The sequence below is a fragment of the Stegostoma tigrinum genome, chromosome 8 (genome assembly GCF_030684315.1).
Source record: "Stegostoma tigrinum isolate sSteTig4 chromosome 8, sSteTig4.hap1, whole genome shotgun sequence".
In the NCBI taxonomy this organism is placed as follows: Eukaryota; Metazoa; Chordata; class Chondrichthyes; order Orectolobiformes; family Stegostomatidae; genus Stegostoma; species Stegostoma tigrinum.
Window position 1 is genome coordinate 86,972,436 of NC_081361.1, and position 22,931 is coordinate 86,995,366.

Here is a 22,931-nt window from a genome sequence, read left to right on the forward strand (position 1 = left end):
GGATCCTAGGACAGGCCAAGCATAGGAATTCTTAGAGACCTGGTTCTCCACCAAGAAGGCCATCAATAAACACATAGAACTTGGCCCTATATATACACCAATGTGAAAGAAAACTGGAAATGCGGTAATCAAATCCAACAGACCCCAGATTTTAAATACCAGGTGGGAAAACACAACAGCGCTTCATCAGAGACTGCATCGATGATGTTACCCAGCAGGGTAATGAAACGTCTGTGAACTAATGAACCAGTTCGGCGAACCAACCAACCACAGGATCCACAACCCAAGCTACAGATCTATTCAAGAACCTATCCCAGCATTAAATGTATTTAGCAGCGAAGACTCCATAATCCTTTGGGACAGAAAATTCCAAAAATATACAACCTGTGGAGTGAAATAATTTATGCTCATCTCAGTCTAAAAGCTTGGCCCCTTATCCTGAGAATGCATGCACCTTAGATTTCCTGACCAATGAAAACAATTACTCATTGTTTACTCTATCATCCCGTTCATAGCCTTAAACATTTCGATGAGATTGCTGTTTATACTTGTAAACTCCAGAGAATATAGACCCAGTGTACTTTTGTACATACCATAGGACAAATATCCCCCAACCCAGGAATCAATCTCGTGCTTCTTCATTGTACCACCTACAATGAAAGAAAATATTTTCTTCCCTATGGAGGCCAAAAGTGCACACAATGCTCCAGATGTGGTCTCACCAAAAACCTGGAAAATTGTAACAAGACTTATTTGTTCATGTACTCAATATATTTACAGTGAAGGCTGACATGATATTTGCATGATAGGATATATTTTTACAGCTGAAATAGAGACACAGTATGAAACAAAGAAAGGAATTTGAAAGCGGTTGCAGGAGCAAAGCGTCTGAGGCTATATATACATAGATCATTGAAGGTGACAGGACAGGTTGACAGACCAATTAATAAAGCAAACAGTATTTAGCATTTAGTAATATGAGCATACAGCACAAGAACAAGGATGATTTGTTGTACTTTTAGTAGAACTGTTATTTTAGCCTTATTTGGACTGTTATGTTCAGTTTTGGTTGCTACATTTTAGGAAAGATGCAAAAGCATAGGAGGGGGGCGAAGAAGATTCACAAGAATAGTTCCAGGGGTGAGGAACTCTAGTTACAAATTTGGTTTGGAGAGGATGGGACTGTTTCCTTAGGGAAGGAAAAGCTGACATAAGATTTGATGAAGGTAGGCAAAATCATTAAGGGGTTGACCTGATCCAGTAGGAAGGAACTGTTCCAACCTTTGAAAGGATTGAGCACAGATTTAATGTAACTGGAAAAAAGCAAAAGTGATATTAATAAAACCATTTTCATGCAGTAGATCTGGAAGCTACTGCATGACAGTGTGAGGAGGAAATTTCAATCAAAGCACTCAAAAGGGAACTAGATTGCTATTGAGAAATGGAGAATATGTAAACTTTGAGAAGGAGGGGGAAACATGCTAAGTGATTTGCTATTTTAGTGAGCTAGTGTAAACAGCTTGGGCTCAAAGACCTTTTCTGATGACGGGTGTAGGCCCGAAACGTCAGCTTTTGTGCTCCTAAAGATGCTACTTGGCCTGCTGTGTTCATCCAGCTCCACACTTTGTTACCTGGGCTCAAAGGCCTTCTTTGTTACAATGATTCTATCATCTGGTTAACGTAATTTGAGGCTGAATTACCTACTCTGCTTCTTTGTTCTAATGTCATATGTTGGCCCAGATTATTTAGAACCAGTGATTTCTTTTATTCTAAAATGAGTTGCTCATTCCATTCTATTCCATCACAAACACTGTTAATTCCATACTTGATTTTTCCTGAGCCTAACTGCTATTGAGCTTATCCATGTCTTTGTTAGTGATAATGGGAACTGCAGATGCTGGAGAATCCAAGATAATAAAATGTGAGGCTGGATGAACACAGCAGGCCCAGCAGCATCTCAGGAGCACAAAAGCTGACATTTCGGGCCTAGACCCTTCATCATGTCTTTGTTACCTTTATTGCAACATTACAAGGCTTTCTTGATAGCATTCTATTCTTCACCTTCTGTGAGCATTATCCTGCTCATTTCGATCCAACTCATCCACCGCTCCAGTACTTGCTGCCTTTTTATGGCATTGCTACCATCTATTTATACAATCTTCATGAATCCTGTTCTTAAAATTAATTCATGGTTTGTGTGTGTTGGTGGCTGGGCCAGCATTCATTGTTCATCACTAGCTGTCCTTGAGAAGGTACTGGTGAGCTGCCTTCTTAGCTGCTGCAGTCCATTTTGTGTAGATAGAGCCACAATGCCATCAGGGAGACTATCAGGATTTTGACCCAATGATACTAAAGGAACAGTGATATATGTTCAAGTCAGAATGGTGAGTGGCTTGGAGGAGAACTTGCAGGCAGAGGTGTTTCCAAGTATTTGCTTCCTTTGTCCTTCTTGATGGGAGAGGTGGTCAGTGTGGAAGGTGCTAAGAAGCTTTGGTAAATTTCTGCAGTGCATCTTTTAGATGGTCCAGACTGCTGCTGCTGCATCAGTGTTGAAGGGAGTAAATGTTTGTGGATGTGGTGCCAATCAGGTGGGCTGCTTTTTCCTGGATGGTGTCAAGCTTCTTGCACTCATCCAGGCAAGTGGAGAGTGACAGGGTTTGTGAATCAGGAGATAAGTTATTCACTACAGGATTCCTAGCCTCTAACCTATTCTTATAGCCACAATACTTATATGACTGTTCCACTTCAGTTTCTGGTCAAATGTAACCCCCAGGATGTTGACAGCGGGAGTTATGGTAATACTATTGAATATGTTGGTTAGACTGTCTCTTGTTGGAGTTGGATATTGCCTGACATTTGTGTGGCATGACTGTTACTTGCCACTTGTCAGTCCAAGCCTGGATATTGTCTAGGTCTTGCTGCATTTCAATATGGCCTGCTCAATATCTGGGAAGTCACAAATCATGCTGAATATTGTGCAATCATTAGCAAACACTCCCTTTCTGATGTTATGATGGAGGGAAGGTTATTGGTGAAACAGCTAAAAGTGGTTGGGCCCAGGACACTACTCTGAGGAACTCCTGTAGAAACATCCTGGAGTTGAGATGACTGACCTCCAACAATAACAACCATCTTCCTATGCGCTAGGTATAACTCCAACCAGCGGAGAGCTTCTCCACCCCACCCCAATTCCCATTGACAAAGGGTGGTCATTCTCACATCACCTCTGGAATTCCATCTATTTTGTCCATGTTTGACCGAAAGCAGTAATGAGGCCAAGAGCTGAGTGGCCCTGCTGGAACCTAACAACTGGGCATCAGTGAGCAGATTATTGTTAAGCAAGTGCTGCTTCATAGCACTAATGCTGACAGTATCCTGTACCCTTTCAAGTTACCTTTTAAATCACACTCAATTCTGACTTGGAACCATGTCCCCATTTCTTCCTTGTGACTGGGTCAAAAATTTGGAATACCCTTCATGGTCACTGTAGGTTTATCTACCTCCACCAAGATCTGCAGATTTCAAGAAGGTAGCTTATCATCAGTTCTCAATAACAATTAGAAATGAGAAACAAATGGTGGCCTAGTTAGGAATGCTAACATTTCATGAAGGAAATAATAACATAGTGCATTCTGTTTCTCAGGCTTTGGACTCTCCAGATCATTTCACTATTAGAAACCACACTATGATTTACCTCCCACTCTCTTTAAAATCTATTTGCCTGAGCAAACATTTGCCGGTGCAAGCTTATATCTCCTTCTGTGGTGTCACATTTTTATCCTTACTTCTCTCTAACATTAAAGATGGCATACTATATAATTGCAAGGTTTTTATTTTGAGACGAAGTATATTGTTTCATGGTATATTGAATTTATCATATTTTCCTCTGTGAGGATTGTACAGCACCAGGATGATGAGAATTGAGTTCAGTATCAAATAGATGCATCATTCTATTCCTCACACATTCAAAAATTGAAATATTGTTGTTTCCACTTTTCCGTTATCTTAAAATGAATTAGGTCTCCAACAAACATGACAGACTGATTTAGAGTCATAGAAACGTACAGCATAGAAACAGACCCTTCAGTCTCATTTATCCAATGCCAACCAGATATCCTAAAGTAGTCTAGTCCAATTTGCCAGCCTTTGGTACATATCCCTCTAAACTCTTCCTATTCATATACCCACTCAGATGCCTTTTAATATTTTAATTGCACCAGCTTTCATCACCTCCTGTGGCAGCTCATTCCATACACGATCACCCTCTGCGTGAACCAGTTGTCCCTTAGGTCTTTATTGTATCTTTTCCCTCTCACCTTATTTCCTCTCGTTTTGGACTCCTCTACCCTGGGAAAAAGATTGTGATATTCACCCTATCTATGCCCCTCATGATTTTATAAACCTCTACAAGGTCACTCTCACCCCCCAACCTCCCAATGCACCAGGGAAAACAGCCCCAGCCTATTTAGCCTCTCGCAATAGCTCAAACCCTCCAAACTGGGTCACATCCCTGCAAATCTTTTCTGAACCCTGTCAAGTTTCACATCTTTCCTATAGCAGGAGACCAGAATTGAAAGCAGTGTTCCAAAAGTAGCAGAACCAATGTCCTGTACAGCTGCAACATGATCTTCCAACACCTATACTCAATGCATTGATCAATGAAGGCACACATACAAACGCCTTCTTCATCGTCCTGTCTAAGTGCCTCTCCAATTTCAATGAACTATGAACCTGCACCCCACGGTTAAAGGCACAGTATCGTTGTAAAGAAAAACCTTTATCGTAGTAGGAATGCGGTAACCTAATACTTTCCAGTTTTGTGAAATATTTTCACTGTATTAATAACATTATAAAATTAAATCATGGATTTTCGTAAAATGTTAATTAATAGTGTACTGTACAGTTAATAACGGTAATATCTATCTTATTCGTGTTCTAACTAACGGCTGCGCAACAATAATTAACCCCCTTTCCCCAAATACGTTCGTTACATAGTGCCACAAAACAAGAAATGTAACGTTTCCTAATATTGAAATTGACTATGTTAGAGGCTTTCTCTTAAAAGGGAAGGACAGTTCAAACTTTTAGTGTTCGTCCAAAGGGAAGGCGAGTTTGGATAAACTATAAATGAGAAACAAATATGCTGAAGAAACTCAGCAGAGCTGGTAGTTAAATTCCGAATCTATTGATTTTCTTCGCGCCAGTTGGTCGCATGTCTTCACCAGGAACACAAGCAAAATTCGACCAGCGGTCTTAAAATTGCGACTTCTTTCTGTGCGCGCCAGTAGATGGTAAACACGCAGCAAGGGACTGACGTTGCATTGAATTTCTTTTCCAGCAGATGGCAGCCAAACACCTGGACAACGCAAGACGCTCCGTCAAAAATCCTCCACCCCACCCACAGCCTCGTATCTTAACATTTCGGTGCAATGTTGTTTGATTGCATTGATTTGTCCAAACCACAAAGTGACATCAATAGCGGGGTGTGTTTTTCTCCTCGCAGGACTCTATAAAGGGCTGCCTAAAATGTGAAACGTAAATATAGATTCAATAGCTGCAACCGGAACCTGGATTTCACAACTGTTTATAGGTAATGCATACTCTAAAAAAACTAATAGTTAAATTGGGACATTGTTTTTACATCATGGTTTATGATTAGTTTATATGTTTTGGTTTTCACGATCGGTTCGACTCTCTATATATTCCAATTTAACAAGAGACATTAACTGTTAAATTATGTTTACTAATGGCAAAGGGAGATGATATGCTGTAACACAAACCCACCTTTATAGTTGTGTTAACACAACCACTCGACTTGCAAGTTAGGAAAATTGTATCGCCGAAATTAATTGTAGATGAGGTTTCCTATTACTTCAGACAGTGCATTTTGTTTTCTTTTAATGAACAGTGCGCTATGCAGTTGATTCTTCGTGCAAGGGTCTTCGATTTTGTCAGAAGTCCCAACACTACGGCTGCCTCGGCGCGCGTTACTGCCTTGGTTAGTCTCTGAAGCACGTTCAACAAATCTTGCCAATGCTAAATAGGACGAAACTACTTTTTGTGAAAGTGAATGTGCCCCGGGGAAAACATGCAAATAATTTTCTATTTGCCGAATTTGCAAAAATGCTTAGACCTCCAGACTACTACCGCCACGATTAACAAATATGTGGTTAATGTGAATTTCATTTTAGACTTTCGTGTTAATTCTTCTTCATATTCGAAAGTATTTGGCCAGATTTTGCTAAAAGCAAGACTAAATAATTTACAACCAGTTGTGGTTAATGCAGTTTTTAAGTGTCAAGTATTAATTAACCTGAAAAGGTCAATAACAACCTGAGCTTCTCTTGCAAAATGCATTGAGGCGTTTGATGAATTCTGAACTTTTTAGGTAGACAGATCACTATCGCATTCATTCGTTATTCAGGAAATAATACTTTTACACAAAACAACTAAAGATCATTCTGATCTTGATTTTAATCCACGTGATTTGCGATTCCTATTTATCATCATTGTTCTGTTTCTTCGCCCCCTTAATATTTGGGGAGATTTGCATCGCTCACCGTCTGTTTTTGGGACATTCTGCCAAAAACAAAGCATGTGTTATGTCACTATAGATTTTTTTTTCTTCGATCTTGCATCGAATGTATTCGTTTAACACGCTTCTTCCTTCAAGCTTATTTCCATAGTCATTGGAAGGAGGGGTATCATGCATTCCAACTAAAATGTCAAACATATATACCTGCATGTGAACCCTTAACAATCGCCCCGGTGGATTGTTACAGCGATGAAGCAGAGAATCCGTACAGTGTGGAAGTAGGCCATTCAGCCCTTCGAGTCCACACCGATCCTACAAACAGCATCCCACCCAGACCCATTCCGCCACCCTATCCTTGTAACCCTTCTTTTCCCATTGCCAACCCACTTAACCTCCACATTCCTTGGACACTACGGACAATTTAGCATGGCCACTCCTGCATACCTGGGAGGAAACCGGAGCACCCGGTGGAAACCCACACAGACACGGGGAAAATGTGCAGACTTCACACAGGCAGTCGCCTGAGGTTAGATTGTAACCCTGGCGCAGTGAGGCAGCAGCGCTAACCACTGAGCCATCATGCTGCCCATTGTTGATTACGGTTCAATACACCAAAAACTGGAGGAAAAATATTCAGCGTTTCCCATAACCGAATGTTGAATATCTTACCCTATACCATTTCATCAACAATCAAACGTTAGAAATAAAGGATACAGCTCAATCTGAAGAGTTTGTAACCACACTGGCCCTCCATAATCACGTAGGACTATTGTAAAGGCTCAAAGAATACAGGTGAATTATCAACATAACACTGACCAACTAAGAAAACTGAATCTATAACCTAGCATTGAGATTTTGAATCCAGGTCATTGATTTTAATATGCTGCAGCAACTCAAGAAGAAAACTGACCATTACCCTCGCAAGGGCAATTAGTAATGTGCAATAAATGTTGACCCAACCAGTGAGGCCAGTACTCCATGAAGGTACATGTTAAACAAAAACCTTCAAATAACAATAAGCATAATGAGCAAGCTGGGAAAGGGTGGGATGGATGGTGGGGGAAGGCAGCACAATGTTTATGACCAGTGCTTTCTTCTGCGTTTTTGTAATATTTAGATCTTTAAAGAACAGTCTGCTTAGAGATTAATTTTGACCTGTTACCCTCCTGGAGCATTATATTTTAAAAGCAGTGGCACCTTGGTTGATTGGGTACCCCAAGCTCCACGTGAAGTATCAGGATGATGCAGCTGTATCCGAACAGCAGTGCTGTAGAGACAAGATGTATGTTATTGCAGAACTTCAACAGGAATAGAGAAGGCAAAAACCATTGAAGGCACCTGTGGAGGTGAAATAGAAGGTGAACACGAGATAGTAGATACAATTTAAGGGAAGACAAATTTGCATTAACTCAGTGCTTTCCTTGACATCATAACTTTTCAAACTGCTTAAGTACTTGAAAACTGTGCTTAAACTTTTAAAAAGTGTCTAATGTAGAAAACAGGCCAACCTGTTTGTGTACAATGAGGTCCTAGATGATATGTTCAAATTAATATGTGTGTCTTTAGCTGAGTAAAAATGGAATTTATTACACAGAAAGTAGTTGATGCCAAAACATTGAATGTATTCAAGAGGCAGCTAGATATATCACTTGGGGTGAAGGGGATCAAAGATTATGGGGAGAAAGCAGGATTAGGCTATTGAGTTGGATGATCAGCTGTGGTCATGATGAATGGTGGAGCAAGCTTGAAGGGCAGAATGGCCTCCTCCTGCTCCTGTCTTCTATGTTTCTATTTGCATGAGCTCACTTACTATTCTTCGAAGTAGTATCATAGATTATTTTAGTTCTACTTGAGAGTAAGATGGAGCCTCCATTTGAGACATGTAACTCAAAGATGACAATTCAGCCCTTCTCAATATTGCATGGGATATCACACTAAATTTTGTGCTTGAATCTCTAATATGCAATTTGAATGCATGAACTTCTGTTGCAGCCAATGCAAACTGCTTTCAAATCAATATTAACAATAGAAATTATGGATAATTTACCCTGTCCTTACTTTCTATAAATGAGTGGAAGTCCTAGATCAGCTGAAATAACACAAAACAGATAAATACTTGGGAACAGATGGTATATTTAGTGCACATTTATGAAGCCCACATTTATAATGTTTAAGGGGGAGTGATTGGGCAGGCTCAATAGATTAGAAATAGGCTGGTGTAGGAGGTCATATGTATGAGGTAGTAAAACAGGGACAAGAAGCTAAAGACTAGTTGGTTCCTTTCTAATTCTGTTTAAAATAATAGGTATAATGATCAAGTGTAAGTGTTGATTACCCTGACCCTGTAATCAATTATCATGGATTCAGAAGCAGAATATCCTGGCTGATCAACGGCCTTGTTTCAAAGAAATGGCAAGAAAAATAGATCTTATATTTAAGTGATATGCATGGATTTGCAACAAGCATTTAGTTGTTTTCTGGACAGGATTCCATCAGTTAAACTCAAAACTCTTAATATTCAAGATGTTAAAACTGGATACAAAATTGACAAAGGGTGGAAAACAGCGGGTTTTCCAGGGAAGTTTTTTCAGTGTGAGGAGAGTAATGAGTTTCTTGACAAAGTTTGTGTAGGGCCAATGCTTTTCTAATTTAAATCAAGATAAGATTTCAAAAGCTCAATGCCAATTTGTCAGATTTGAAGATGACACCAAATTGGAATTAGAGGTTTGGGACTTCAGAAAATAGCTAAATTGAATATTTAAGCAGTGAGAGTGATAACTTATAGAATTTAATGCAGTATGATTTTCTTTCATTATAATCCTAAATGTCTGTATGAAATACTTGGAAAGGTAGTGGCTGAATATTCTCTAATGGAATGTTTATTTCCAAGTGTGTGTGACATACTTCAAAATAATGCTATTTGTATTGCAAAATGAGCCAGTCTTACATCAAGTTGAGAAATTGATTCACATTACATTTTTGCTTAAGGAACCTGTTTACCATCTAGAATCTCAGGCCATCATTTTTCGCTGCCCCTTTTTTTTGTTCATTATTTCACAGCATGGAGATACCACTAGCTAAGCCACCATTTATTGCCCATCTCTAATTATCGTTGAGAAGGTGGTGGTGAGCCACCTTGAACCAGTTCAGTCCACATGATGCTACATGCAGAATGTTATTAGGGTGTCCTAGGATTAGTGTGTGTATAAATAGAATGTACAAGTAGGTAATGGTGTTTCCATGCATCAACTGCCCTTGTTTTTCCAGTTGGTAGAGGTTGCAAGTTTGGATGATGCTATCCAAGGTGCTTTGTTGAATTGCTGCAGTGTATCTTGTATGTGGTTGCCACAGTGCTTCAGTGGTGGGAATGAATGTTTAAACTGGTGAATTGGGTGCTAATGCAATAGCCTGCTTTGTACAAGATAGAGAGTCAAGCTTTGAGTATTGTTGTAGCTGCATTTATCCATGCAAATGGGGAATATTCCATTCCATTCCTCTGCCTTGTAGATGTTGGACAGGCTTTTGGGAGTCAGTAGATGAGTTACTTGCTGCAGAATCCCCAGCCTCTGAGTGCTCAATGGGTTCAGTGGTGATAATTCCATTGAGCATCACGTGACGAAGATCAGATTCTCTCCTTGGACATGGCCATAATCCGGTACTTTTATGGTGTGAACATTATTTGCCATTATCAACCAAGACTTAATGCATATTGACATGAACAGCTTGAGTACAGCTTGAGGAGTCGCAAAGGATATTGAACATTGTGCGATCACTTTGACCTTACCTCTTGACTTCAGCTGTTTTGTCCATGTTCAGGACAAAGCTGTAATGAAGTCAGAAGCAGAATGGCCCTGATGGATTTCAAACCCAGTGTCAGTGAGCAGGTAACTGCTATGTAAATGCTGCCTGATAGCACCATTTATGAAAACTTCATAACTTTGCGAACAATCGAGTGTTGATTACTGGGGCTGTAATTAGACTTGTTAAAAATTTTGTCCTGCTTTAAATGGACAGGACATGGCCTGGAAATTTTAGCAGTTAGGTTAATGCTAGTATTGTATCTGTACTGGAACAGTTTGGTTCATCTGGAGGAAAAATCTTCAGCACATCACTCCTGACTCTGTGGCCAGTGGACCGAGGATTGGCAGATAACTGTGAGGTGCTGTGTTTTGGAACAGCAAATTGGGGCAGGACTTATACACTTGTACAACAGCCGAGTTTTGCTGAACAAAGAGACCTTGGAATGCAGGCTCATAGTACATTGAAAGTGGAGTCCCTGGTAGACAGGATAGTGAAGGCGGCATTTGGTATGCTTTTGTTTACTGGTCAGTGCATTGAGTGCAGGAGTTGGGAGATCAAGTTACAGTTGTACAGGACATTGGTTAAGCTACTTTTGGAAAGCTGTGAGCAATTGTGATCTACTTGCTACAGGAAGGATGTTGTGAAACTTGAAAGGGTTCAGAAAAGACTTACAAGGATGTTGCCAGGGTTGGAGGAGTTGGGCTATAGGTAGAGGCTGGATAAGCTGAGGCTATTTTCCTTGGAGCATCAGAAGCTGAGGGGTGACCTTATATAGGTTTATAAAATCATGTGGGGCTTGGATAGGGTCAATAGCCAAGGTCTTTACCCCAGAGTGCAGGAGTCCAAAACTAGTGGGCATAGGTTTAAGGTGAGAGGGGAAAAGATAAAAAAGGGACCTATGGCTCAACTTTTTCACACAGAGGGTGGTGCATGTATGGAATGAGCTGCCAGAGGAAGTGATGGAGGTGGGTACAATTACAACATTTAAAACGCATCTGGGTGGGGACATGAATAGGAAGGGTTTAGGGGGATATGGACCAAATGCTGGCAAATGGTGTTAAGGTAGCTGGTGGGCATGGACAAGTTGGCCCAGGGGGTCTGCTTCCAATGCTGTACAACTCTATGACTGTATAACTGCCGCAATGTTGTCAGGGCCTGCCTTCTTTGCTGTATCCAACACCTTTAGTCTAGGCCTGAAACGTCAGCTTTTGTGCTCCTAAGATGCTGCTTGGCCTGCTGTGTTCATCCAGCTGTACACCATGTAACCTTTAGCCAATAGTTGCTTACTGTCAGAGAAATTAAATGAATTGTCTGACAATTGGCATCTGTGATGTTGGGAAAGGTGAGGAGCAGGCCAATGTGGAATATAGCTGCACATGCTTCAGCCTCGTCTTTGTGGTAGGTACATTTCTTTGAAATAAAACGCGTTCGCGTTTTTTCGGCTTTGAGCGTGGCACAATACCAGCGCACGCTTATTGCATGCTGATAATTCCTTTTACAGAGGTATCAGATGTGCAATGGGAAACCCCCAACACGGAATTAACAAGAACACCATTCGAGGAGCTCGAATTTCTCGCTTTTGTCACAGAGTGGAACAAATTTCTCTCAGCAGAAAGCCACCGTATAGCCTATAGGGTTTACACTTCCTCGGGCTTTCAGGTTTTGCTTTGATGGCACTCCTTCAGCCGCCCACTCAACTCCGACCATCTCCGACCTAACTCCATATCTCCTTTGCCTTAAGCTGCGTCCTCACTAACTCGTCCCCTTACAGTCAATGCAAAATATTAACTCCAAATCTTAATCAGGCGAACCAACACATCTAAACATGATGCAAAATTTTTATTTGAAATCATAATTAAGCCGCCCTCGCTTATTCTGCAACCTAGAAGCGCTCTGTGCTATGACCACAGATTTTCGGCTGGCATCGCCCCTGGGCCGCGTGTACGCAGTATGCACGCCCACTCAGTTCCGCTCCTCCAATCAGAGGCCTGGTCATGTGGGACGGGGTCTGAAGTGTTGCCGGCCGGGCTGGTTGGAAGGGGGCGGGGTCATTGGACATCAGGCGGGGCTGGGGTTGGGGGCGGGATCACCCGTGGTTTGTGGGCGGGGTAGATGCGGGGAGGGACCATGGTGTTGTGGGCGGGGCGAAAGCGGATAGGGGCGACCGCATGCGCGTTGCAGCTCGTTTCAACGCCGCAGGCAGCAGGGTTGGAGCAGGAGGGTCCTAAGGGAACAGACCGAGAAAAAGAGAAAGAAACCTTGCTACAGCTGCAGCTCCACCGGAGGGAGAGCTGACAGACTCATGTTGCCTGTAGTATTCCGGAGACTAATTCGTGCTTGTAAAAGACTCTCCGAAATCAGAGTTTAAGGGGTATAGTCGGAGAGGTCGTAGTGTGGGGAGGGGGGTGTCTTCAGATTGGGGCCTGTGAATGTGTTTGATTTGTTTTTCACTGCGCCCTTGTCATTTTGACAGCTCGAGGTGAGTAAACTTGGTCCATGAGATGGTGTGCCTTGATCTGAACATGGTCTGGAAAATGAGATGAGCTGCAGAACGATCTGTTTATATCTGATATGTTGCTGATTTTTAAAAAATAAGTAAGTCCATCGTGTGAGGTTTTGATTTTTGGTGGAGGGTTGGGCTTTGTTTTGAATCCCATCCTTCACGTGTGCATCCCCCAATATTCATGGCTATAAAGGAAAATCGAATGAAATCCTTTGCATATTTTTCACCATATGCAGAAAGAACTTTTTTGGCGTGTTCTGATACGATGGAGCTTAAAAAAACTGCCTATGGCAGTAAGCAGTATAGAACTTTTATATGTCCGTTATGTGTATATCATCTGGCTTTTTCAGTTTTGTTTTTAAAAGAACAGCTTTTTTTTATCAGTTTGCACGACAGCAGTTTCTTAAACGATTTGTTTTACATGCTTTCAAATTGGCTCTTTCACACTGTTACAGTTAATGGGATAAACTGAGAAATAATACGATATCAGTTCAGGGATCCGGACACATGCAGTTACAGAGCAACTAAAATGATAGCAGTTATTACCTTTAATGTGTATATCTAGGGTTACCGTCGTAATGTTAAGCTTTTACATGCAGTATGGTTATACAGTGAAATTAAATGCATCCGCTAAGAAGTCTGTGATTGTTAGCAACAGATTGTGTTGCTGAATGGCTTAACACACCGTCAGTAAGAAATGCTGTTTTCATTTTGTTTTAACTTTCATTTGACATGTATATCTTTGTGAACGTTGTGCTGCATGTCCTGATATGGTCAAACGAATTATTATAGATGTTAATTACCTGTCCTAAAGAATCATGATAATTAATCTATCTGAAAGTAAAGATGAAGGAGAACCTCAGCCAACTGTAGAGACAGATGGTGTGGTTAAAATGTTTGACATTGGCATAATGTTTTTATTATTGAAGTGCAAGTAAGGAGTAATGGGTTTTACTGGGTTGTACTGTTTAAAATTATATTTGAAGTTGTACAATTTCTTTAACAACCTCAGGATGTTACAAGCTTCACAGGCAATGAAATACTATTTGAAGCATAGTGACTGTTTACAGTGTTGGCAATGCAGCAACCAGAATGCAATCAGCATATTCCAACAAACAGCAAAGATATAATGACCACTTAATTTGTTTTTAGTGAAGCTGGTCAATGGAGGAGTGTTTAAATGATGTTTGGGGTACCGGGTGAACATAGCAACAGGCAGATCCTTGATTTAATTGTCACTTGCAGCTTTCACGATTACTGCTCTGCACTGTCACTTTGTAATGTGCACAAGGCTGTTGATGGGGTGGATTGTGTACACAACCCTCTGAACCAGGTGAATTTCTCAGTGAAGTTTTTTACCTCAGTATCTTAACTGCATCTGAGGAGCACTAGCTGGATGAGATGTAACTGAGTGAAACTCTTTGAAAAGGGCCAAAATATCACATTGCTAGCAGATCCTCTGGACTGTTTTTGTATGTTGACAGATTAGTATTATATGAGGTACAATTAATTTGCATCAGATATTAAAATAGTGTGCAATGTGCTGAGCCATACAGTTTCTCTCTGCAGTTAGCTATATTGCTCATTTTGTGCTGTTGCTTGATAAGCACGTTCTTTAAGTACTTTGTGATCATTGTTGGAGTTCAGTTGATGAGACTTTGCATTGTAGAGTTACAGCCTGCAAGAGATTGTGCAGAAAGAAAGATGGTGAAATCAGATCTTGAGAGGAAGAGTGAGATTCTGCATGTTTTTGTGATTTTTAAAAAGCTGAAAGAGTGATGTTGGGACCAGAGCCTGAAGGGAGGAACAGTAATGGTTTTGTAATGTAGCATAGGACCTTGCTATTGAGTACAGAATATGCTCCAGTGGAAAACAATGATGCCTCATTATATTACAACAATATTGTGAAGTGCTGTAGAAACGAGTTAAAATGGCTTTTAGAATATTTGTTGGTTGATACATTTAGTGCTATAAAAGTAATAGAATTCAAGTACCAAAGGCACTTTTTGGAAGTATTCCATGCATTAATAATTTACAGATGAATCTGATTTATGTGGGCAGTTATACTGCAGTTTCTGGCCTTAGGGTGGCACCTGTGGTTTGTGATGTGCAGTTGGTAGAACAGCAAGGTTGTCCACTTCACAGCAATATAATAAGTACTAACTGAAAACAGAAAGAACTGCAGATGCTGTAAATCCAGAACAAAAACAAAGTTGCTGGAAAAGCTCAGCAGGTCTGGCGGCATCTGTGAAGAAAAAACATCAGAGTTAACGTTTCGGGTCCGGTGACCCTTCCACAGGATTGGACCTGCTGAGCTTTTCTAGCAACTTTGCTTTTGTTCATAAAAAGTACTAAGGTCTGTGTAAGGAAATATTTTCTACCATCACCTGTAATATTTTCCCTCCAGCCCAAGCATCATCCTCACTTGCAACTACATCACTATTTCTTTTATTGTTTTTGGGTCAAAGTCCTGGAACATTCTGTTTATAGTTTTAAAATAGTGATGGAAAAGGATAGACCAGATCTAAAAAGTAGAGCTCTAATTTTGAGGAAGGCCAGGTTTGACAGTAAGAACTTTCAAAAGTTGATTGGGGTGGTGGCGGTGGGGGTGTTCCCAAGTAAAGGGACACCTAGAAAATGGGAAGCCTTCAAAGATGAGATAACAAGAGTCCAGAGACAATGTGTACCTCAAGACCGATACATATAGGGAATGCTGGATGACTAGAGAAATTGAGGCTTTGGTCAAGAAAAAGAAGGAAGTGTATATCAGGTATGGACAGCAGGGATCAAGTGACTCCCTAGAAGAGTATAAAGGCAGTAGAAATTATAGTTATGATGGAAATCAGAAGGGTAAAAAGGGGACATGAGATGTCGTTGGCAACAGGGATGTGGAGAATCGAAAGGGATCTGACAAATATTTTTTAGGACGAAAGAGTTACAGGAGAAAAAATAGGACCCCTTAAAGATCAGCAAGGTTGCCTGTGTGTGGAACAGCAGGAGATAGGGGAGATATTATACAAGTATTTTGCATCTGTGTTTACTGTGGAGAAGGACGTTGAAGATAGAAAAGTGGGGAAATAAGTAGTGACACTTGAAAAATGTCTGTATTACAGGAGAAGATGTTGGACATCTTAAAGGGTATAAAGGTGGATAAATCCCTGTGACCTGATCGGGTGTATCCTTGAGCTCTGTGGGAAGCTAGGGAAGTGCTTCCTGGGCCCCTGGCTGAGATATTTGAATCACCAATAACCACAGATGAGGTGCCAGAAGACTGCAGGTTGGCTAATGTGGTGTTTCTATTTAAGAAAGGTGGTAAGGAAAAGCCAGGGGACACGAGACTGGTGAGCCGGATGTTGGTGGTGGGCATGTTGTTGGAGGGAATCTTGAGAGACAGATTTACATGTATTTGGAGAGGCAAGGACTGATTAAGGATAGTCAGTATGGCTTTGTGCACAGGAAATTGTCTCACTAACTTCATTGAGTATTTTGAAGAAGTAGTGAAGAAGATTGAGGGCAAGGTAGTGGACATGATCTGTATGGATTTCAGTAACTATTCTACGAGGTTCCTCATGGTAGATTAACAAGGTTAGATTACATGGAATACAGGGAGCACTAGCCGTTTGGATACAGAACTGGTTTGAAGGTAGAAGACAGAGGATGATGGTGGAGTGTTGCTTTTCCGACTGGAGGCCTGTGGCACGCTGCTGGTCACAGAGAATGGTGCTGGGTCCACTGCTTTTTGTCATTTCTATAAATGATTTGGATGTGAACATAGGTACAGTCAGTAAGTTTGCAGGTGGCCCAAAAAGTGGAGATGTAGTGAACAGTGAAGAAGCTTGTCTCCGAGTATGAAGGGACCTTGATCAGATGGGCCAATGGGCCAAGGAGTGGCAGATGGGATTTAATTTAGATAAATGTGAGGTGCTGCATTTTGAAAAGGCAAATCAGGACTGGACTTGCACACTTAATGTTAAGGTCCTGGGGAGTATTGCTGAACAAAGAGGCCTTGGAGTGCAAGTTCATTGTTCCTTGATATTGGAGTCGCAGGCAGACAGGATAGTGAAGGTGGTGTTTGGTGTACTTGCCTTTATTGATCAGTGCTTTTGAGTATAGGCGCTGAGAGGTCACGTTGCGGTTGTACAGGACATTGATTAGGCCACTTTTGGAATACTGTGCGCATCTGGTCTCCCTCCTATAGGGCGGATGTTGTGAAACTTGAAAGGGCTCAGAAAAGATTAACAAGGGTGTTTCCAGGGTTGGAGGGTTGCAGTCTTTGAGCTATAGGGAGAGGCTGAATAGGCTGCATCTATTTTCCCTGGAGTGTCGGAAGCTGAGGAGTGACCTTTCCAGAAGTTTATGAAATCATGAGGGGCATGGATGGGGTGACTAGCCAAGGTCTTTTCCCTGGGTTGGGGGAATCCAAAACTAGAGGCCATAGGTTTAAGCTGAGAGGAGTAGGATTTAAAATGGGCATCCAGGGCAACTATTTTACACAAGAGTGGTGCGTGTTTGGAATGGACTGTCAGAGGAAATGGTGGAGGTACAATGGAGGTTTAATGGTACAATTAAAACATTTGAAAAGCATCTGGATGGAGTATATGAATGGAAAGATTTAGTGGGATATGTGCCACATGTCGGAAAATGGGACTTGATTAATTTAGTATATCTGGTGGGCATGGACAAGTTGGACTGAGGGGTCTGTTTCTGTGCTGTACAGCTCTATGATTCTAACAGTTGGGTCTGCCCACCCCACATGGACAGCAGTGGTCAAAAAGGCAGCTCACCCGTACCTTCTAAAGGATATTTACAAATGGGCAGTAAAATGCTGGCCTAGTTTACAACTCCCACATCCCATAAGTGTATTTAAAAAAAACTTGCATGTGGAAATATGCAAAGCTGTTCCCCTGGCATGTCAATTCTTAATGACAGCTGGAACAAGTTTTAACAATTTTTGTGCCTGTGCCCCTTAAATTGCTTCAGTTTGTGATGCTTCATGTTACTGAAGAGAATTATGGAGTTCAAAATAAAAATATGCTTTGTTTATACTTTTCCTATGAATGAATAGGATTGACTTTTTGTTATGTTACTCATACATTTGCTGGTACACAGCCAACTGCTTGCTGGAAGTACTTCAGTTACCTGTTGTTTGACTGAGATAATGTTATTTAAAAAGGCACCATCTTGACTAAAGGATTCAGTTAAGTCTTTGTTTTGCAGTTAAAGGATTGATATAACTGTAATGCACAATACATCACTGTATCATATTGTCACAATATGCTACAGGACTCCTTTTTTTAGTTCATCTTGTGCCAACAAAATCAATCAAACTTCTTCTTATAATTTTTTTCAATCATCCTGTTTTGGGCATGTTGTGACAACTTCAGAGCATTAGGGACTTGAACTCAGACTTCCGGTCCCAGAGATAGAGATGCTGCCACTACATTATTAGACCCTCCTAAACTTATTTTTATGAAGATCTGTCACTTACAATACCAGGCATAAACTGGTCAGCAATTAGTGCTGCAGATGCCATCTACTGGTAGTGAAATTGTTAGAATAATGCTTCTGGTTGGAAATTGAGTGATACCAGTGAAATTGGTATGAACATTTACATTGGTAACATTACACCAATGTGCAAAAGCCAATTTTTAGTCCGAAATAACTGCTTCTTGATGTCCTGTGTTCAGTTTGCATTGTATGACTTTGAAAGTCTTTTGTGTAGATGTGCAATGCTTTTCTATTAAAATGTGAGTTAGCAAAGCATTGTTCTAACTAGAAACAATTTAAAATTTACTACTTAAAATTTTAATTCGTATATATTTTTATTATTAATATCAGTGGTATTCATGGAAAAAGAATGATTCCAGTAAATGGTTTTGAAGCATTGGTTAGTGGACTTTCCCTTTTAAGAAATAGCTACTAACACTTAGTCATGATGTAACCACACATTGGGGATTCAGACCTGTCTTTTTTTTGTTTTTAATGATTGAACATATGTTTTAGGTTAGTTCTAAGGCAGCTGTGGGTTAGTGCAGATTTGGAGGAAAAGAAACAATTGTGTGCAATGTTATATATAATTTATTTGTTTGTTTTGATGTGCATGTAGATTCTTGTTTTCCTTTTTTCTAGTGTGTTGTAATAGTTCAACTAAGCTTTAATGTCTGTTTTTCAACTGCACAATAGGAATTTGAAAATTAACCCGAATGACAGAAAATAGCTTTTAGATGATGGAATGATTCTATAAATTAAATGTAGAACGTTTGGCACCAGTATTCGGAAATGGACTAACAGAAACATAACTTTAGCTAATAGCAGCAGAGGTAAATTTTTAATTAATCAGTGCATGATATCTGTCTGTCTATATTTCTGTCTCTTTGCCACTCTACAGTACCTAATCACCAATTTGTCTTCGATCTATTACCTGATTAAAACATTTATTTTATTTTTGGCTACTAAATGGCAGTGTACCAACACTTAATGATAATTGGGAACAATTTTTATTTATTTATTTGTTTTGTAAGTATGAAGCAGTGAAAACAATTGTAATTTGAGAGCAGAGAAAACTTTTGTAAAGAAAAGATAGTTGCCAGTTTCAGACTTTCACAGTCATTATTGCGAAGATTTGAGAAGGAAATTGCTCAAATTATTCCTTTCTGTCTGGGCTCGCATCTCTCTCCCCTTGGCCAGCTGGTTTTCTTCTTTTCATTGCCACAGTGCTTCAGTTGAAAATAACTTTGTTTCACTACTAAAGAATATTTAATTCTCAAGTGGAATTTTAATTTAGAAAGGTCTTTCCTTATGTACTGTGTGGGATTAGGTATTAAATATATGCTGCACCTTTGAAATTGTGAATAATTTTTCATAAGCAAAGATCCAAGATCAAATTTTGATTCCAAAAGTTATAATTGCTGAGGGTATAGCTTTGGATCTTGTTTTTGGTGTACATGATTTGATTTGATGAGTTAAAAATAATCTTAAATTTTTAACTTCTTGCCACTTTGAAACTTGAGGATCTGCGATAATCTGTGCATTAAAGCAAATGAATCCCAACATTCTAGGTAGTGGCACAGCTAAATTCATGACAAATAGGCCAGCATCTTTCTTGTGTTTTTTCTTGTTATATTGGGATGATTCTGACCATCACTCCAGCAATTCTGCATGATAATTTGCAAATGTGTAGATTCTTGAACAATTTCTACAATTTTCTTCTTTCCTGACATAAGGTGTCGATTTCTTGCAGAGTGTCATCCCCACTGGCGCTTCATTCATGTACTGAGTTTGGCAGATTTGACCAGCTGAAGTGAATTCTGTCCTCTCTCCCTCCCTCCCCCCCCCCCCCCCCAAAAAAAACCCATATGTACAAATTACAATTAGCATCACTAGTGAGTGGTGTTAAGAGAGAACTTGAGACTGGTCATAGACCCCCATCTGGTGTATCAGTTAAGATAAACCTCAACAAAAATGTTTAATTTGGGCACTTGATCTGTGGTTTTCTGACTAAATGTTCCAATGCTTTTGGTTTTTAATTAAGAATTGCAACATTCATGCCAAATGTGTTTTCTATTTATTTAGCTTATACAGGCATGACTTGATATTTTTTTTAAAAAAGTCAGCTCCACTAGTTTTCATTCCTTGGCATGTAATACAGCCCTGAGCCAGAACTTGAGTATATAAATTATGCTGCTGCCTTCACACAGCTCTTAGGGAAACTTGTATTATTAGAGATACTGACCTCCAAGACGAAGTTTTAAACAGTGTATATAAGGCTGTCTGTTCTGGTGGTTCAAGTAGATGTAAATAATCCTGTGCTAGTATTTGAAGAAGAGTAAGAAATTCTCTTGCCATGCAGCACAACATTCCACTCAACAAGCAGTATGAAAAGCAACTAACTCGAGTTCCACTTTATTCAGTTTGGCTGCAATATTTGAGTATACAACAGTGACTGTACTTCGTAACTCAATAGATGTGAGAAATACTATGTAAATTCAACTTCTTTCTAACTGAAATTATTGTGACAGTATTTACAATGTACTGAGGTAAGTTTATATAACTAATCTAAATCAAGAATAAGTACGATGTTTGCAACAAACAAGAATAAAGTGTGGGGACAATTGAATCCTGTGGAAAAAATTCAGGAAATAAATAGAAAGATGAGAGTAGAAGAGAAAGCAGTCTCGTAAAGGAATTCGGAGGTACAACTAGAACTTGCTGTTTATTTAGTGTGTTTACAAAGGAAAATACTCCAAAGTAAATAATTGTACCCAGAAGAAAAATTGCTGTTATCACAGGCTACTTAAATCTTGCTCAGAGGTAGGTAGGTACCTGCAGTGAGGAAATCAGAGGAGAAGAGAGACTAGGGAAGGGAGAGGAGAAGAGAAGAGAGAAGGTGAGGAAAAGGATGGGGCAGATCATCTCTCCAATTCTGTTCAGTACAGGGGGTCTTTGAATATCTTGCTGTTTGTGTTCGTTTCAGATATATGTAACCTAGGATGAAAATAAGATAGAGGGAGTTATTGTTTACAGGGAGAATTTTTATTCTCTTGTTGCTAAGAGTGTGGATGCCAGTTATGTCCCCTTGACAGCATTCCTGCCTACCTAGTGGTGGTGATGGGGTTTGTGTCAGGTTGTGGTTTTTTGCTCCTTGGCACGCAGAGGCCGAGGGCAGTGCACTAATTTTCCAATTGTGCATGTCTTCATTGGGTAAATGGTGGGCCCTTGTTTCTGGACCCCTTTTTTTGATGGATTTAGGATTGCAGTGGTTGATAAGTTTGATGGCCAAATGACTGAAGATGGGGCGTGGTCAATTGCTGACTATCCCTACTTAGAGAGGGAATTTATTTAATTTGACTGGAGATTGGGGATTATTTGTGAGAATGTGTGATCCTGTGCTCCACAGTGTAGGTTCGAGGTTTCTGATAGCATTAATCTTACACGTTTTCTTGGTGTGGTTGCATTGGATTGTTGCTGTCTTGGAAGTTGGGGTTTAGAATCTAGTGTGTAAATAATATTTTCTTACTGTAAAATTCCAGATAATATCTAATCTTGGGTTGTCTATCAAAAGATGTTTGCCTTCATTTCTTGCAATTTTTTTTGCAGCCTTTGATTTTGGTTTTAATACACAAAGCTATTACCAGTCAGATGCATTTTTTACGCTGTCCATGTTTCAAGGTTGCAGGAGAATACTATCTAATGCTTCGAGAATCACAGATGTGCTAAAAAGAATCTGATTTTGTGATTTTTGACAGAAACAGAAGGAAGTCATTCAACCCATTGTCTGGACTGGATCTGAAAGAGATACCCAGCTAGTCCCATTCTCCAACTCTATCTACGTAGCCCTTGCAAGCAGATTACAAATCCTGAGTAAAGAAGTTTCTCCTCACTATACTCAGCTGTTTTGCTGACAATTGTGATCCCTAGTTACTGACAAACTGACATAACTAGTGAAAACAGGATATCATGCTTTATCCTGTTAACATAAAATCCATAATTTTGAACACCTCAGTAAGGCTACTGTTTAATCTTTTGTGCTCTAAGGAGGATACACCCTATTTCTCTAATCTTTACTTGTATCTAAAATCCCTCATTCCTGATATCATTCTAGTAAATCTCCTTTGCACTGTCTCCAGGGCCTTAACATCCTTATAAAGTAAGGTGCCTAGAACGGGTGGCATGGTGGCTCAGTGGTTAGCCCTGCTGCCTCACAGCACCAGGGGCCCGGGTTCAATTCCAATCCCAAGCGACTGCCTGTGTTGAGTTTGTCCATTCTCCCCCCCTGTCTGCATGGGTTTCCTCCAGGTGCTCCAGTTTCCTCCCACTGTCCAAAGATGTGCAGGCTAGGTGGATTGGCTGTGCTAAATTGCCCATGGTGTTCAGAGATGTGTAGATTAGGTGGGTCTGAGTGGGATGTTCTGAGAGTTGGTGTGGACTTGTTCGGTTGAAGGGACTGTTTCCACACTGTAGGGAGTCTAAGTCTAAATCTAAACAATGTGTTCTGATCAGTGATTGTAGAAGTGTAACATCACTTCCTTACTTTTAAACTCCATGCCTCTATTCATAAATCTAAGGAACCTATAAGCCTTCTTAACTACTTTT

General features: G+C 40.2%; 1 protein-coding gene across 4 annotated transcripts in view; it reads left to right on the forward strand.

The window, feature by feature from the left end:
- Positions 1–5,466: 5,466 nt before the first annotated feature.
- tgfbr3 (transforming growth factor, beta receptor III) overlaps positions 5,467–22,931 on the forward strand; it is a 193,169-nt gene continuing 175,704 nt past the window's right edge. For 2 of the 4 annotated variants that reach the window (XM_048539072.2, XM_048539074.2), the window contains exon 1: positions 5,467–5,590. The gene's annotated coding sequence lies outside the window, so the exon portion shown is untranslated. Of the gene's footprint in view, positions 5,591–12,518; positions 12,816–19,073; positions 19,160–22,931 lie in introns of those variants that run through there. The other 2 variants (XM_048539073.2, XM_059648084.1) reach the window with 2 other exon arrangements.